A 16,264-nucleotide genomic window follows, 5' to 3' on the forward strand; every position below is an offset into this window, starting at 1 on the left:
GGCTATATCTAGGACCAGTTCCAGCCTTGCCCAGACCTCTACACTCACCCCCTTAGTGGTCCCTCACAGCAGACTCCCCTCAAGCCCCGACTTGACCATGCCACTGCTACAGAAAGACAACATAGTGATTCATCCACTGATTCATCCACTCTCCTTTCTGAACTCCTCCTTCTCCAGCTTCAGTTTCTGGTCTCAGCAGGCTCTGTTGTAGCAATTTGAATAAATTGAGTCTTGTCTCCTGCTGTCCCTGACAGCACTATGGGGCCTCCATCCACTCATCATGAGAGGAAACACAGTCCTAATGCAAAGAAATTTGGATCAGAGAAAAAGCATACCAGGGCCATGCCAGTCCTCCAGGAACTGCAGGCCGTGAGGCTGCCTAGCCTCCCAAAGTGCCTTTCCAACCAGATGGACAGGAGAAGGACCTTGCCTTCATTCTGGAGATCTGTATCTGGAGATTTGTACCCAGACAAATGCCATGCCTAAAGGATATGCTGAAAATCCAAACTCCAGAAAAATGTGAAATTTCTCTTGGAACTGGGCCTCTAAACAATTTTCAAATCAGGCTTTTCTAAGAAAAAGGTACTCAAAGATCCAGTAAGCTTGGTTACTGGTATTCTTAGCAGGATTTTCCATTCTCTTTCATTCACCGTCTCTTTATTACGACTTAATCTTTTTAAATCCTATTTTGGATCATTCGAACTTCTCAGAAGTACATTGGATTATTGGAATTACAGACTTCATTTTGAAATTGGTTTTCATGGCTCAAAAAGTCTTATTATAGTGGTGCCTTCTTTCATCATGCTTTTTAAAGTTAAGGGTTCCTGGGGTATGCTCCTAGAAGAATTAAGTCAGTTTTACTGAATTTTATCCCCTATCAGTTTTGGTTTCATTACCTTATTTCCCTCAGGGAGTTTAATAGTATAAGTAAACAGGTTCTTTGGATATTACTGGCTTTATTCTACCTCATTTTAAAGCTTTTGGATTTTTTGGAAATCTAAGAACTTTCGGATAGGTTTGTGAATATTTTTTACACAATCAAGTTACAGAGTGACTTATTCAGGTATAGGTGATATTTGTTCAATATGTGAAGCTGAATTTCAGAAAATTGTTCTTCCCTCCTGTTAGCATATATTTTTTTGGAGAGTGCATTACCTTATGGTTTTACAAAAAGAATGTATGTCCACTGCGCAGAACTGTGATTTTAAACCATAGTCCCAAATGGAAAGATGGGGCTCTCTCATCACACCTTCAAATATAAAGTCCATGGGATTCTCCAGGCAACAGTACTGGAGCAATAGGACATATCAAAAATGAGCTATATAAGAATTTTACTGCTTTTTTTTTCATCCACCCACCTGGCTTTTTTCTTTTTTTCTATAAAGCTAGTTATTTTTCTAGGTTAATTAAAAAGAGTGTTCATTTTCAATTCTTTTCTAATCTTTCTTTCTGCCACCTTCAAATATTTGCACTTTGCTTTTCATCTTGAAAAAGCCTTTTTGAAGCACTCATATCTAATCTCTGTGCCCTGTTAGAAATGCAAGGTCAGTTTCACTTTATGTGTAGCATTACGGAAATTCTGATGCAATCACAAGTTGGACACTCCTTCAAAGCCCCAAGAATTCTCCTGCAGATATATAGATAGATAGAGAGATGCAGGCTTGATCCCTGGGTCAGGAAGATCCCCTGAAGAAGGAAATAGCAATCCACTCCAGTATTCTTACCTAGGAAATCCCATGGACAGTGGAATCTGGTCGGCTACAGTCCATGGGGCCGCAAAATGTTGGACATGACTGAACAACTGAGATTTATACATAGCATGTATACAAATACATATACAGCAAACCAAAAAGCTTTTCACTTCATAGAGTACATTTTTGGGGGAAGAAACCCAAAGTTTCATCATCAATATATGTAAATTAAATAAAGCTATCATTTCACAGCTTTCAGAGCAAGAGCAGAATTCCTGGTCTAGGGTCCAGACTGTTACATCTGAGCAAAGTGCCTTGGGATTCTTCAAACTCCAACATCACTTCTACAAGAATTTGTTGTTGTTGTTCAGTCGCTCAGTTGTGTCCCATTCTTTGTGACCCCATGGACTGCAGCTCTCCAGGCTTTCCTGTCCTTCATCAACTCCTGGAGCTTACTCAAACTCATGTCCGTTGAGTCGATGATGCCACCCAACTGTCTCATCCTCTGTCTTCCCCTTCTCCTCCTGCCTTCAATCTTGCCCAGCATCAGGGTCTTTTACAATGAAGTCAGCTGTTCCCATCAGGTGACCAAAGTATTTGAGCTTCAAGTTCAGCATCAATTCTTCCAATGACTATTCAGGATTGATTTCCTTTAGAATTGACTTGTTGGATCTCTTCACAGTCCAAAGGACTCTCAAGAGTCTTCTCCAACACCACAGTTCAAAAGCACCAACTCTTCAGCGTTCAGACTTCCTTATGGTCTAACTCTCGCATCTATACGTGACTACTGGAAAAACCATAGCTTTTACTAGATGGACCTTTGTTGGCAAAGTAATGTCTCTGCTTTTTAACATGCTATCTAGGTTGGTCATGGCTTTTCTTCCAAGGAGCAAGAGTCTTTTAATTTCAAGGCTGCAGTCACCATCTGCAGTAACTTTGGAGTCCAGGAAAAAGTCTATCACTATGGACATTACTTCTCTGTCAAATGTGAACATCATGTCACAACACATGTCCCTGCTGGTTGTGGTGCTCACAATGGGGTCTCTGTCCCACTGACATAGGGCCACTGTCTGATCCTTCAAGCTCAACTGAGATCAACAGAGGCAGGTGTTTTTTTTATTTTATTTTATTTTATTTTATTTTTTCAAATAAATTTATTTATTTTAGTTGGGGGCTAATTACTTTACAATATTGTAGTAGTTTTTGCCATACATTGACATGAATCAGCCATGGGTTTACATGTGTTCCCCTTCCTGGACCCCCCTACCACCTCCCTCCCCATCCCATCCCTCTGGGCCATCCCATTGCCCCAGCCCTGAGCATTTGTCTCATGCATCGAACATGGAATGGTGTTCTGTTTCACATATGATAATATACATGTTTCAATGCTATTCTCCCAGAACGTCCTACCCTTACCTTCTCTCTCAGAGTCCATAAGACTGTTCTATGCATCTGTGTCTCTTATTCTGTCTCACATATAGGATTATCATTACCGTTTTTCAAATTCCATATATATGCATTAGTATACTGTATTGGTGTTTTTCTTTCTGGCTTACTTCATTCTGTATTACGGGCTCCAGTTTCATCCATCTCAATAGAACCGATTCAAATGTATTTTTTTTAATGGCTGAGTAATATTCCATTGTGTATATGTACCACAGCTTCCTTATCCATTCGTCTGCTGATGGACATCTAGGTTGCTTCCATGTCCTGGCTATTGTAAACAGTGCTGCGATGAACCTTAAAAAACTGAGGCAGGTGTTTTATTATAACATTTCTCTATTTCTTTGTATCAGCTTCATTTCAAATGATGATTTCCTTTTACCCTGGAGTCCAAAACTTGGTTTAAATAAGGAAGTCATAGATGATTCACGCTTTAATACTTCCCAATACTTATTTCCACTAGTCAGTTACTTGATTATATCTAAGCCCTTTCATTTAACACTAGACAGAAATGCCCTTGATGAGATTTTCTGGAGAGTAATGTGTTCTTTGCCCAGGAAAGCTGGCTATAAAAGTTATGTCCTCCTTTAGCTCGGAAAATTTACCACTTATGTCTATGATATAAAGCAAAGCATGAAACAAAACACAAATGCCATCCTGGTAACCTTGATTTTCTAGGACAGTCCAAATTTCATGCATTAAAATATAGTATTAATGTCAACTAATAGAGGTTTGGTTAAATAAATTGCAATATATTAAACAATGGGCAACTGTACAGTCATTTAAAAGATGGGTAAAAGAATATAAAATGGAAAATATAGTACATGTTTAGGTTAGGAGCCAGATTATAAAACACTATTAGAGAATAATTCAGTTTTGTAGAGTAAGGACTGATAAATGTGTATCAACATAATAATTTTAATTATGTATTTGTGGTAAAATTATGCATGATTTTTATTTTTTCCTTGAACTTTTCCATATTCCTAACTTTTCTATGAAAGTGCTTAAATAGATTTAAAGTGTTTAAATACAGTCAGTATCATCCATTCAGCAAAAGATACCTAGAAAGTAAAAGATGCTGTTTCCTATGATATCAAGTACAAGCCTCTTTTCCATGATCTTTGAACTCATTCTTGCCGACTTCTTTCTAGTCAAATGTAAGACAATTTACCCCAAAACTTAGCAGGTGGAAACAGTGCAAATTTTCAGCTCACAGTTTCCATAGGTCATGAGTCTTGGCACAGCTTATCTGGTCTCTCTGCTTCACGGTCTCTCAGCCAAGCGGATGGCCCAGGATCTACAGGTTCAAATTGGGAAGGACTGACTTCCCAAGCTCACTCCATGGTTGCTGGAGTATTCAGTTTCTCACATGCTGTTGGACTAAAGACCTCAATTCCTTGCTGCCTGTGAGCCAGAAGTTTCTCTCATCTCCTGGCCACATGTGCCTCTCCCACTCAGCAGCTATTCACCAAAGCATGAGAGAAGACCACAGAGAGGATCTGTTAGCAACAGGGAAGTCACAGTATTTTTTAATTTAATCTCAGAAGTCCCAGCCATAGTCTCTTGTCTAGAACTAACTCATGAAGCCCAGCTGACTCTCAAGAAGTTTGCACCAGGACATGAATACCAATAGGTGGGATCACTGGGAGCCATCTTAGGAGTGTGCCTACCCCATCATCCTATACAATTGGTCTTTTTGCAATTTCTCTGCTTTACCTTAGAAGTCTCTCTTATTTTCTTCAACTCCCTTCCTACACGGTCTGTAAGTATATAAAAATAAATAGCAAAAGTCAAGTTTTTTTATTTTACACTTAAGTTTTTAGATAAAATAAAATCATATTTTTCTGATGATAAATTGATGGATTTTTTTGGAATGTGTATGTCTCTAGGGGATTTTGTGTTCCTCTAATGTGAAATAGAAAAACTCTATCACCACATTATTTATAATACCTGCAAGCTATTTTTAAAATCTAAATTTTCACTGTATATAAATTATGATGTGAAAAGTGAAAATGTTAGTCACTCAGTTATGTCCAACTCTTTGCAACCCCATAAACTGTAGCCCACCAGGCTCCTCTGTCCATGGAATTCTCTAGACAAGAATACTGGAGTGGGTAGCCATTCCCTGCTCCAGGGGATTTTCCCAACTCAGGGATCGAACCAGAGAATCCTGCACGGCAGGCAGATTCTTTACTGTCTGAGCCACCAGGGAAGCCCATGTAAATTATGATATAGTCATCATTAATTGGGCTTCGCTGGTGGCTCAGATGGTAAAACGTCTGTCTGCAATGCGGGAGACCCGGGTTCAATCCCTGGGTTGGGAAGATCCCCTGGAGAAGGAAATGGCAACCCACTCCAGTATTCTTGCCTGGAAAATCCCATGGATGGAGGAGCCTGGTAGGCTATAGTCCATGGGGTTGCAAAGAGTCGGACACGACTGAGTGACTCCACTTTCGTCATTAATTAATAATAATATTGAAGTATTAAAATCATCTAATAGAAGAACATTTAGAACATTGGAAATACTTATATTGTTAAATTTTTTTAAATCAAGATCTAAAGCAATATATAAAGCATAATCACTATTTGTTAAAATATATAAGTAAACACATAGGAATAATACTGGAAGTATGTACATCAAAATATTAAGAATTTATCTTTGGGTATTAAAATCTCAAGTGTTTTTTCCCTTTCACAACTTTAAGAACTGAATATTTTATTAATGCATTATTATTGAACTGAATATTTTATTAATACATTATTATTATATTTATTAAATGTTTGTTATTATTTATAAATAATGTTTTATTTCCTCTCAGCAATGGAATGTCTAAGATTAATGTGTATTACTCATAGTTAATGTATACATGTTATCAATGTTATCCTGAAATTCCTAATGGAAGCTTTAAATAATCTTTATAGTACCAAACAATTTTGAAATTCAAGTAACATAAATGGATTTTAAAAGGTTTTAAAAATTCATAAAGTTACAGTGATCTTACATAGTAAACAGAATATTATGTTAAGACAAAGAACAAGACAGAAAATCAATACTCTAGGATTCTTCCAGATAAAATCTCTTTGGAGAAGAGCATGGAATATAACAAAGGTTCTGAAGAAATTAATTTTTTTCATGTACTATTTGAGCAGCTATTATTGTGCAGGGAGATACTTCTACAGCTTTAAATTCAATTTGTTAGTTTGTAAACATAAGATCCAAGTTAGCATATAAAATTTTTTTGTTCACTATATTAAATTATTTTAATGTGGCTAACAGTATTTTCCAATTAATTCATTGAATTTATGTGTAAAACAAATTTTTAACAAATTTATTTATATTTAATTGAAGGATAATTGCTTTACCATACTGTGTTAAATTTTTGATAAAAGTTATTTGCTATTGAATTTTTGGTAAACCAGCTTTCTCCTATTTTTGTTACATTATAGAAAGCAGGAAAAAAATTAAAAGAGAAAGCCCCTCAACCTTTAAACATCCCCTAGAGAACACTGCTATATTCCAAATTAGGATCATCAACAGCTTCTGTCAGATAAAATTCATCTGCCTAAAAAAATTTTTTTTAATATTTAAAGGACAAAATAGAAAATGAAGAAAAATTAAACCCAGGTTTCTCTTTTAATGTTTCTTCATTTTCTATTTTATCCTTTAAAAATTAAAAAAAAATTTAAGCAGATGAATTTTGTATACCAGAAGCTGTGGATGATCCAATTGATAAAGAGCCTCTTGATGAAAGTGAAAGAGAAGAGTGAAAAAGTTAGCTTAAAACTCAACATTCAGAAAACTAAGATCATGGCATCCAGTTCCATCACTTCATGGCAAATAGATGGAGAAACAATGGAAACAGTGACAGACTTTATTTTGTGGGGCTCCAAAATCACTGCAGATGGTGACTGCAATCATGAAATTAAAAGGCGCTTGCTCCTGGGAAGAAAAGCTGTGACTAACCTAGACAGCATATTAAAAAGCAGAGACATTACTTTGCCAACAAAGTTCTGTCTAGTCAAAGCTATTGTTTCTCCAGTGGTCATGTATGGATGTGAGAATTGGACTATAAAGAAATCTGAGCACTGAAGAATTGATGCTTTTGAACTGTGGTGTTGGAGAAGACTCATGAGAGTCCCTTGGACTTCAAGGAGCTCAAACTAGTCAATCCTAAAGGAAATCAGTACTGAATATTCATTGGAAGGACTGATGCTGAAGCTGAAACTCCAATACTTTGGCTACCTGATACAAGGAGCTGACTCATTGGGAAAGACCTTGATGCTAGGAAAGATTGAAGGCAAGAGGAGAAGTGGATGACGGAGGATGAGATGGTTGGATGGCTTCACCAACGCAATGGACATGAGTTTGAGTAAGCTCCAGGAGTTGGTGATGGACAGGGAAGTCTGGCGTGCTGCAGTCCATGGGGTCGCAAAGAGCCAGACACGACTGAGCGACTAAACTGAACTGAAATACAACATTGCAAAGCAATTATCCTCCAATTAAAAATAAATTAATTTAAATAAAAATTTAAAGAAACCTCCCAAGCTTTCCAAAGACAAATTTAGTCATGTGAAAGTGTCTAACAAATCTTCTTTCATAAATATTATCAATTTTATTATATCCTTCATGATTATATTTTGATGTAGTCAGTCTTCTTTTATAGTAACGTTCCTTTTCCAAGAATAGAAATAATATATAATTCTCTCATTGTAAAGAATTTGGAAAGCAGACAAAGGCACAAGGGAGAAACCAAAAATCATTCATAACTGCAATACCCAGATTTTACTACTGTTAATATTTATATTAATTACTTTCCTTTTACATACTTTGCTAACAAAATGGATCCTAAATGTAATATGTTTTTTCATTTCACTTAACATTATACATTTTCTCATGATAGTAAATGTTTTTAAGTGAAGCATTTCAATGACATTCCATCATGATGATCATCTTTGTATCCAAAACTTTGTTCAAGTGTTCAAAAATTTTATCAAGTTTTATATCAGTATTATGCCATTTTAAATTAATTGATAAAATTTTAGCATTACGTTTTTATGCTCTGCAACAGTTCTATAAAATGGAATTTATCTTTTTCCAAAACTTGAAAAAACTCACTTTTTCTAACTATCTGCATTAAGAGTCATTTGGGAGGTGGTGAACTATTTAGATTTTCTACTTACATTAAATCAATTTAGGTAATTTTTTCCAGAAAATTACATATTTTATTGATGGTGGAAAGTCCTTCTCAACCAGGGCAGATTGTTGCTGAATATCATAGTTTTCCATATTCTTCAAGATTATTTAAATGGTAAGGTATGAGAAGGCAAATCAGTTACTTATAGCTCCCTGCAATCATATACAAGAACCTCTCCACCAGCTTATAAAACTTAACGTCTAAAATACCATATGATACCACTTACATGTGGAATCTAAAATAGGACACAAATGAACTTCTCTACGAAACAGATGCCCACCCACAGACATAGAGAACAGACTTTGCCAAGGAGGAGGGGGCCAGAGGGGAGGGATAGGTTAGGAGTTTGGTATTACCAGAGGCTTTCTATATATAAACTATCCATTAATGTATAGAATGGATAAATGTATAGAATAGAGAACTATATTCAGTATCCTGTAATAAATCATAATGGAGAAGAAGATGAAAATATAAATGCTGTTGTTCAGTTGCTAAGTCATGTCCAACTCTTTGCAACCCCATGGACTGCAGCATGCCAAGCGATGCTGTCCTTCACCGTCTCCTGTCCTGGAGTTTGCTCAAACTCATGTCCATTGAGTCAGTGATGCCATCCAGTCATCTCATCCTGTCATATATGTACAACTGAATCACTCTGCTGAATAACAAATCAATACAACATTGTAAATCAACTATACTTCAGTAAAATAATTTTTTAAAAAACTCAATGTCTGCCTGAAAGTGTATCAACAACAATAATACATTTGTTAAATATTTACCATGCTCCAGATAAAATGCTAAGTGCTTTAGGTATACACTCTAATCTAATCCTTAATACAACCCCACAGCAAGTAGGTATTATTATTCTCATTTAAGAGATGAGGAAATGGAATATTTGAGAAGTAATTTGTCCAATCTGTAGGTTGTGGCCCTGGTCTAGCACTCAAGTCTGAATGACTCCAAGTCATTTCCTTAACAATTTTGCAACATGTCTTCTGTTATGAGCCATTTTTCCCTACTGTTCCTTTTTATATGTTTAAATATATTAATTATTTCTCTCACTTATTGCAGGTGAAAGAATCTAACTGAAAAAGAAGGAAAAGAAATTTGACACTATTATATATAAAAGGCTTTACCACCATGTCAGAGGGATAGGCATAGAAAATTCCAGACTTCCCCAAAATTGAAAATGTTATACATTTCTACAGCATTGTCTTGCCACAATGGAATTCTAAGTGCAAAGCTTGTTCTATGGTACATTAAATGATATAGCAATGATATTATCACTCAACTTGATATCTTAGAGCCAAGAGATTTGCAGAAGCATGAATTTCTCAGTGTGTGGGTCATTTAAAACATTAATTATCTACAATTTTTTAAACAAAAGTCAAAATACCTATTATGAGAATGGCCAAACTAGTATTACAACAATCCAACAGCCAGGGGTGGAATTATAGTAGCCACAAGTCAGTGACTAAAATAATTAAAGAATAAGCATTCAATTAGATCAATTCTTAGCACAAATAAAGGAAAGTATCCCTACCATTTAGCATCACTTGCATTAACAAAATCCAATTTGGAAAGTAAAAATGTAATTCATTGAGAAGATGCTTTGGCATGAACAACAGGGAGGCAAGAAAGCCATTTGCTCATTTAGATCAATTAGGAGCACACTAGCTCCCTAATATGATTTGTCTGTGCCCATGGCAATGAAATCCCCTATAATAATGAAGTAAGCCTAATAAAAGTCCACTTTTGTATAGAAACAAAGGATCTTTTTAAGGAAAAGTAAGAAACATTTGAATCACCCAACAAGTGAAATAAAAACGAAACAAAAACACAGTGGATGGTTGCCCACTCCCTGAGTCCCAGACTAAAAACAGCCCTGATGTCCCATATCAGCAAAGAGAAATACAGAAAAAGGAGTATACCAACAAGTTGCCTCCCACCACACACCTCAACAATTAATCTATGAAGCTCACTTTTGCTTCATATCTTCAAAAAGAAAATCCTATAATGTAGACAATGTTTTCTTAAGGAAATAGGGTCTGCTTGGGTGGTACTATTTTATTCTATGTCCAATATTTCAACAACTTTCACATAAATATCTACAAAAGATGCTAGCTATTTCTTATTCACTAAACTACTGGTTTTATTTAAAAGTAGAAGCATGGTGGCACAGATAGTTTACCAATTTATATAAATACATTCTTGCTATCCAGGAAAACATCTACCTCTGCTTTATTGACTACACCAAAGTCTTTGACTGTGTGGATCACAGCAAACTGTGGAAAATTCTTAAAGAGATGGTAATACCAAACCAACTTACCTGCCTCCTGAGAAATCTGTAGGCAGGTCAAGAAGCAACAGTTAGAACTGGACATGGAACAACAGACTGGTTCCAAATCACGAAAGGAGTACATCAAGGATGTATATTGTCACCCTGCTTATTTAACTTATATGCAGAGTACATCATGAGAAATGCTGGGCTGGATGAAGCACAAGCTGGAATCAAGATTGCCGGGAGAAATATCAATAACCTCAGATATGCACATGACAGCATCCTTATGGCAGAAAGGGAAGAGAAACTAAAGAGCCTCTTGATGAAAGTGAAAAACGAGAGTGAAAAAGTTAGCTTAAAACTCAACATTCAGAAAACTAAGATCATGGCATCTGGTCCCATCACTTCATGGGAAATAGATGGGGAAACAATGGAAACCGTGACAGACTTTACTTTCTTGGGCTCCAAAATCACTGCAGATGGTGATAGCAGCCATGAAATTAAAAGACGCTTGCTCCTTGGAAGAAAAGCTATGACCAACCTAGACAGCATATTAAAAAGCAGAGACATTACTTTGCCAACAGAGGTCCATCTAGTCAAAGCTATGGCTTTTCCAGTGGTCATGTATGGATGTGAGAGTTGGACCATAAAGTAAGCTGAACACTGAAGAATTTATGCTTTTGAACTGTAGTGTTGGAGAAGACTCTTGAGAGTCTCTAGAACTGCAGGGAGATCTAATCAGTCAATCCTAAAGGAAATCAGTACTGAATATTCATTGGAAGGACTGATGCTGAAGCTGAAACTCCAATACTTTGGCCACCTGATGTGAAGAGTTGACTCATTGGAAAAGACCCTGATGCTGGGAAAGATTGAAGGCAGGAGGAGAAGGGGGCCACAGAGGATGAGATGGTTGGATGGCATCACCAACTCGATGGACATGAGTTTGAGTAAGCTCTGGGAGTTGGTGATGGACAGGGAAGCCTGGCGTGCAGCAGTCCATGGGGTCGCAAAGAGTCAGACATGACTGAGCAACTGAACTGAACTGATCGCTGTCAACCAGGGGACATGGTCTCTCACAGGCTACTGAAATTCAAGACCAACATTTGGTTCCAAAAAGAATGAGCATGCCATATTTATTAAAGCATTGTGGACAGAGAAAACAGTGATGCAAGAATGAGCCACAAATCAGTTATGTTAAGGAATCTAACAATAGTTTATGGTCCATCATTAACCACCTAAGCATCCATGCTATTCCTGTAACCAATTACTAAACTCTAGAGATTATGAAATCCTTATTATCAAAACAACATGAAGAAGTTGGATATTCAAAATAAGGTCAATGCTCACAGCAGGGCTTTTCAGTAGGTCTAGTGAAGGGAAATTTTCTAGAAGCCACTGATTCCTGCCAACTTCCATTTGCTTTAATCTCTCCACTATTAGAAAAGGGAACCCTCTTACACTGTTGGTGGGAATGCAAACTAGTACAGCCACTATGGAGAACAGTGTGGAGATTCCATAAAAAACTGGAAATAGAAATGCCATATGATCAAGCAATCCCACTGCTGGGCATACACACCGAGGAAACCAGAATTGAAAGAGACACGTGTACCCCAATGTTCATCGCAGCACTGTTTATAATAGCCAGGACATGGAAGCAACCTAGATGTCCATCAGCAGACAAATGGATAAGAAAGCTGTGGTACATATACACAATGGAATATTACTCAGCCATTAAAAAGAATATATTTGAATCAGTTCTAATGAGGTGGATGAAACTGGAGCCTATTATACAGAGTGAAGTAAGCCAGAAAGAAAAACACCAATACAGTATACTAACGCATATATATGGAATCTAGAAAGATGGTAACATTAACCCTATATGCGAGACAGAAAAAGAGACAGATGTATAGAACAGTCTTTTGGACTCTGTGGGAGAGGGCGAGGGTAGGATGATTTGGGAGAATGGCATTGAAACATGTATATTATCATATGTGAAATGGATTGCCAGTCCAGGTTCAATGCATCATGAGACAGGGTGCTCAGGGCTGGTGCACTGGGATGACCCAAAGGAATGGGATGGGGAGGGAGGTGGGAGGGGGGTTCAGGATGGGGAACACATGTACACCCATGGCGGATCCATGTCAATGTATGGCAAAACCACTACAATATTGTAAAGTAATTAGCCTCCAATTAAAATAAATTTATATTAAAATAATATCTCCACTATTCTCTGTGAGCCTCGTTGTACCATGACCAGTCATAAAACCCACAGAAAATATTTTGATTTGATGGTGTTAATTTGTGATTCAACTGCTTCTTTTAAGGGCAACTCTACCTCATACAGGGACTTCCCTGGTGGCTCAGATGGTAAAGCATCTGCCTACAGTGTGGGATACCCGGGTTCAATCCCTGGGTCGGGAAGATCTCCTGGAGAAGGAAATGGCAACCCACTCCAGTATTCTTGCCTGGAAAATCCCATGGACGGAGAAGCCTAGTAGGCTACAGTCCATGGGGTCGCAAAGAGTCGGACACGACTGAGCGACTTCACTTCTTCTACCTCATACAGCAGCAAGAAATCATTCATACATACCCTGGACCTGAATTAACAGATATGATCTGTAAGAAAGCCATTCTATATTTGTATAATGAAAGGAAATTATTACACTTCCAACTCTAAACACTCTTGTTTCTAACAAATGCTCTTTAACAATAATTGATGAGTCTCTCAAGTAACATCAGGTGTTAATAGAGCTAACATACAATAAGAAGAAAATATCCTATGATAAGCGTAAAAGTCCTTGATGTACCTCAAATGTGTTGGTAAATTATTCAAATGAGAAATATATCAGAGAGAAGAAAAGCTAGTTCAAGTAATAACTGTTGAAAGAGTAACATATGAATCAATGTCTGGCCAGAATTCTATCTCAATGGAAACAAGTTTTTAGTGATGTGAATCATCTCTGTGATATTTAGTATGAAGTCCAAAGAAGCTCAACTAGTTTTATTTATTCAGGCAAAGAACAAGTAAATTCACAACTAACTGTTTGCTTGAATCTTATTTAAAAGTTTTGAAGTCATGGATGAGGTTTTAAAGTTTTAAATGTACCTATTTAATTTTATGCTTGGTATGAAGCCGTCTGTAATTTTCACAGGATATTAACCATAATTACTTCTCCAGCATATCAGCACTCAGTCATTTCTCTGCCTCTCGGGTCTAGAGGAACCTTGGTTGGTTTTGTAGAATTAGTCATTCCTTCTGAATACTACCTGAAACTGCATGATCTAATCCCCAAGAGTCAGAGGAGAAGCTATCTGGGTATCAGAGACACTTTAGTTGTCAAGGGGCTATGCTTGGTGGGATCTCTGATGAGCTCAAAATCTGTAGTCAAGTCAGAATGGATACAACAAAAGTATAACAAATACCTGATCTGCTATTCAGGTTCACATAGGGGAAAATAGACTCAAGGGAGAAGTAAAGGCAGGCAATGCCACATACTGGGAAGACAAGGTAAATATACTAAATTGCCTAGTGAATTCTGCCATATTGGACAAAGAGGTAGTTGAGAGTTTCTAGTCAATGAAATAAGCATTAGATCACCTGGAGGAATCTTTCTGGAAGCTAATTAATTTATTTTTAAAGATTAAGCCAAGGTTATTAGCAATGTTTATCAAGAAAATCAAAAAGAAGAGCCATAGACATACTCCTTGGACTTTTAGAATGATCACTCTTGAAAATGCCACCTCTCTCTATTTCAGTCAGTGTAACTTCCCACTCAGAATTTCCTTGCACCTAATTTCAATAGTAATTCAATAAACATGTCCAAATTACAAATGAATATGTAACCCCCTGGAAGGAACATGATTGATTTAATTTTTAAATCACCACAGTTACAAATAGTCTTACTTTCAGCTTAATATGGAGGGAAGCCTCACAAATATTCCCTACTCATCAACTCAAAAATTAATATGTTGAAACTGACTACTCATGTATACAAAAGAACTGAGTAGGGAATATGTTCAGGGAATTTATAATCATCTCTATAAACTCACCCCTTTGGCATATAAATTAAGAATATGAGTCCACAAATAAGCCTTCTGAAGCAATATAATTACCAATTCATTTCTCAGAACTCAAGTATCTTAGTCTTAAAATGGTTAATGATAAAGATTCCATGCTCCATGAAACTTCAATTGCTAATGACATTTTCAAACAGTAAATGGCATGCAGTGTATCTGATAACAAGCTGTTGCTTTTTTTAATTTGTTGCATCCTATTAAAAACAAGCCTGAAGAACACAGCAATCACTCCTTAATAGTTTACTGAAACATAAACAAATAATGACTCCAGAAGCAATATACCCAAAGCCCAAGTCAAAACAACTAAACCATAAAATCACTTCAACCCAAAGAAGCATTGAAGGATTTCTAAGCCCAGTCCTTTTTCTCCAAAAACTGGTCAGGACATTTCTTTCTTTAATCTTGTTTTTTTTTTTTTCATTCAAACTAGCCAGAAATTATTATGCCAGTGACTATAAAAAGCTGGACTTATTATTAATACTAATATTTTTTTAACCTAGAACTATTAAAATCCTTTAGCATATGGTTTCTAACCTGAAATCTGTCACTTTATACTTCTTGGCCTGACCTCTGTGTATCTGCTCCCTTACTCAGACCAATAAGAGCAGTTAACTAGGTCTATAACCTTGTTCTCCTAGCTTCGATCCCCTCCACATCTTTCATCAGTTGAGTGATTCAGAACATTGCTCTGGTAAAGTATTAACAGGATCAATTTTGCAGAGAGTTCAGGACAAATTCAAAACTAGGTTCAAATACTATCTTTGCCACTAACCAAAATATGTGCCCTAGAGCAAGTTATTTAATTTCTTTGTACCTGTCTCTTTATCTTTAAAATGGAGATAATCTTTACCTACCTTGGAGGCGGCTGAGGATTAGGTGAGGTGATACATTTCCTGTGGTTGGACACACAGTAGGCACTCAACATATATTTGTTGAAATTTCTCATTAATAATTACTTTTTTGTTGTTGTTTAATTACTAAGTTGTGTCTGACTTTTGTGGCTCCATGGACTGTAGCCCACCAGGCTTCTCTGTCCATGGAATTCTCCAGGCAAGAATACTGGAGTGGGTTGCTATTTCCTTCTCCAGGGAATGTTCCCAACCCAGAGATTGAACCCACATCTCCTGCATTGGTAGGCAGATTCTTTACTACTGAACTACCAGGAAAGTCCAGTTACTTTTTTAGTGTTTGATATACATCAGGCTCCATGATAAGTGCTGGGGGTAAAACTATGAGAACGACAAAAACAATCCCACCCCCAAGAAGCTGATATTCAAACAGGAAATACAAAATAAAAGCAAATTAAGAAAATAATCACAAAAAACAATGTGTTGTGATGGAAACAAACAAGGGCTGAGATCAAGAATACAGAGAATAAGGGGATGGAGAAAATCAAAGAAGACTTTTCCAAAGAACTGGCCTTTAAGCTAACAATACAAAGATGACAAGGACCAAGCTGTACAAATAGGAGAAATGTGCTCAAGGCAGAGAAAATAGCAAGTGAAAAATATCTGAAAAAGGTAAGAGCGCGGAGGTCAAAAGAAAATTCAACATAACCAGAGCACAGAGCTGAGGGAGTC

The 16,264-nt window shown here is 36.8% G+C and overlaps 1 pseudogene; it reads left to right on the top strand.

Annotated features, from left to right (window-relative positions):
• Positions 1–529: 529 nt before the first annotated feature.
• Positions 530–1,261, top strand: LOC145505274 (E3 ubiquitin-protein ligase RNFT1 pseudogene; annotated as a pseudogene).
• The last annotated feature ends 15,003 nt before the right edge of the window (positions 1,262–16,264 follow it).

This window comes from Giraffa tippelskirchi, chromosome 5 (genome assembly GCF_054371585.1).
Source record: "Giraffa tippelskirchi isolate mGirTip1 chromosome 5, T2T-mGirTip1v1.2.pri, whole genome shotgun sequence".
Taxonomy (NCBI): Eukaryota; Metazoa; Chordata; class Mammalia; order Artiodactyla; family Giraffidae; genus Giraffa; species Giraffa tippelskirchi.